Source organism: Micropterus dolomieu, linkage group LG01 (assembly GCF_021292245.1).
Source record: "Micropterus dolomieu isolate WLL.071019.BEF.003 ecotype Adirondacks linkage group LG01, ASM2129224v1, whole genome shotgun sequence".
Classification (NCBI taxonomy): domain Eukaryota; kingdom Metazoa; phylum Chordata; class Actinopteri; order Centrarchiformes; family Centrarchidae; genus Micropterus; species Micropterus dolomieu.
The window spans coordinates 3,173,179-3,176,085 of NC_060150.1; the positions used below are offsets into that span (position 1 = coordinate 3,173,179).

The 2,907-nt window shown below is 40.0% G+C and overlaps 1 protein-coding gene across 1 annotated transcript in view; it reads right to left on the reverse strand.

Annotated features, from left to right (window-relative positions):
* Nucleotides 1–2,907, reverse strand: part of LOC123972599 (tyrosyl-DNA phosphodiesterase 2-like) — a 31,646-nt gene that overhangs the window by 338 nt on the left and 28,401 nt on the right. The window lies entirely within an intron of this gene.

Sequence of the window (2,907 nt, forward strand, 5' to 3'; positions counted from 1 at the left end):
CTACGTTAGATGTACCCACCCCTGCTGCAGAGATCATCACTGCTGCCTTCAGCTAGAAGAAACCGGCCTCAAGCGACTTCTTTTTTTCTCCCTCAACATTTCTATAGGCTACATGTGGAGTGTGTGAGTGATCGACTGGTCACTTCGTAATCCTATATGCGCCAGCTCCGAAATAGCCAGAGCCAGGAAGGCAATGCGAAATAAAACTTTACATTAGGAAAGAGGTGCGGACAAAACAAAGATTTTGAAATGAAATATGTATAATTGCCTCCTCTGCCTATCAGGTGATTAACCCCAAATCACACAGGTTAATTTCAGGGCCTCTGACAAAGTGCAGCTCTCAGGTGGAGCAAAGAGCACAGATACAGAGCTACAGCTGGATCAGTTTATGCTCCTGCTAATTTGCAGGAGAATAAATAACAATAACCTCTCTCTCTCTCTCACTGGTCAAACGAACCGGACTTCAGGGGTTTAACCTGCTGGGGCACGGGACGGATCGCAAAGTGTGAGTACAGATGTTTTTGAGGATATTTCAGACTAAATAGTTACACAGTATGCTGTTCATTGTAGCTTGTAGATGGTAAAAATGGTCTCAGCCATGTAAGTAATAAATAGGCTACTTCTTTAATATTTGATGTTAAGCTCCTTCATTAGGCCTTCTGAAGATCAACATCTGAGCCTACTAACTCTGGACCTTGCCCCCCCCACACCAATAAAAAGCAAACAAATAGGGTGTGATGCCAAAAAGAGAAAAGAAGATGAATAAATGAAGCAAACTCATGTGTGTATTAACCCACTCCCTTTATTTTATTTTTTTTGGTTTTCCTTTGCCAACAACAACCACCACCACAATATTAATGTAATGATGGTACAACAGCATGTTTTACAGCTTTACCTGACAAACTTGATTAATAGAAACTTCAATCTACTAATCATCACCATTTTCATCAGTATTTTCCCTCCTCTTGATAAACTTTCTTCTTCACCCTTCTTCATTACACACTTCTCTTCACATCTAATATTTCACTAAAGATTATGTTTCATCTCAAAATCCCATTAATTATTTGCATGAGTCATTGGATTAAATGAGCATGGATTCTGCAGGAATAACGTATTATATCTCTGGTGGGCCAAACGAAAAACAGTGTTATGACAATCATCTCATGTTTCACAGCAATGATTTCATGACCAGTGAGATTTTAGGCTCCTTATTAGGACCCAGCTTCAGGAATCACCTGAAAAGACAACAAGACAAAATTATATTTATGTTTGGTGTCTGATGTAGTTTTTTTAAAAACAGAAAATATCAGAATCTTAATGTGAGACTGCCATTAAATTTAAAATTTCCTGATCACATTCCTACTACTGAAAGGATTAACCCTTTGATTTTAATGACCCCTTGACCTTTCCTCTCACGCCTCCAACCGGACCAACTTTAGAAACTAAACTCTTATTTTACATCCAACGTTGCTCTTTCAAATCTCTCTCTGGTTTAATTACTAAAATCAAATTATCAAATTAAATTCGGGACAGTGAGTCCTCTTCCTCTGGGTTCTGGAGCCCTCTTAAGTGATGTGGGAGCAGAGATCAAGTCTTAACAGGCCTGGATTATCCAATGAGCATTCTGGGCACAGGCAAAGGGGCCCATGCACACTTGGGGGCTAAGCCAAGGAAAGAAGTTTTTTTTTTTTTTTTACAGTTTACATTTCAGATATTGAGCCTTAGATTACAGTCTCAACAACTAAACATGTAAACAACTGCACATCAATAAATATTTGCTGCTAATTTTAAACAAAGCAATGAGAAACCATTTCTCAACCACTACATGACTGTTTGAGATTTCACACCGTTGCACATGTGAAAGAAGTGCTAGATAACTTTGTTTGGCAGGAAGCTGTTAGGTTCAGCTCAAGTTTACTTACATGTCCTGTATAGTTTGGACTGTAACTACAGACACGCAGCTCGCAGATATATTTAGAATAAGTTTAACGCTAGAATTTAAGCGCTCGTTGGCATTAGCGCTCTTCCACTGATAAACATGGCACTAAATAGCTTTGTGGCTAATCTAAATTAGCAATGGGCAGCATGCAATGCACCTTAAAATTCAGAGTCTTGATTGTGCCCACATGTGTGTGGGGGTCGGCAGGTGGGGGCCCCACAAGACAGGGGCCTCTGACTTCTTAATCAGGGTCTGGCTTTTATACATCCCCTAAAGGTAATCAAAACTGTCTTTACCTAATTGGTCCAGGCCATAGTGATGAGGGCCGGGGTTTCATTTGCATATTCAATCCTTGCAGTTCTGCGCTTCCTGTTTCCACCGCCGCCGCATTTCTGTAAGACAGAGAGGATGGTTAGGTTTTAGGCTTCGGACTGTGTTGTCGTTATGAAGGTCAACAGTATCGCTTTAGCGTTATGTTTTGAGTATATCGAATTGTTTGTTATTTTGCTTTAACCTGCACAATTCTCAAAGAACAGAACCTGCTTTTTTAGATTTAAAGAGATTTGAAGCTTAAACACTTTATAAAGCTCTCAGCTCCACCTCAGCCGACTACAACAACAAAGCTGCTCACATATTAATGCATCAGTGACAATAATCCAATAATATAAACACCATGAAGGAACCATTCAGAATAGTTAGTGCTTTTGTTACTTTAAGTGACTCATAATTCTTCTGTATTGATGCAGGACTTAAACTTTTAATAGAGTATTTGGGCATTGTTGTATTACTACTTCTACATAAGTAAAGGAGGATTTCCTCCAGCTCTGCTTACCGGGACACAGGATTTGCCCTGTGTGACGCACAGCTGCAGTTTGCAGTGCAGGTAGATTTCACTACTTTTCCCGGCGAACTCGAACATGTTGAAAGAGAAGGCGTTGGACGTTCCCACCCCGTTTCCGTTTATGTTC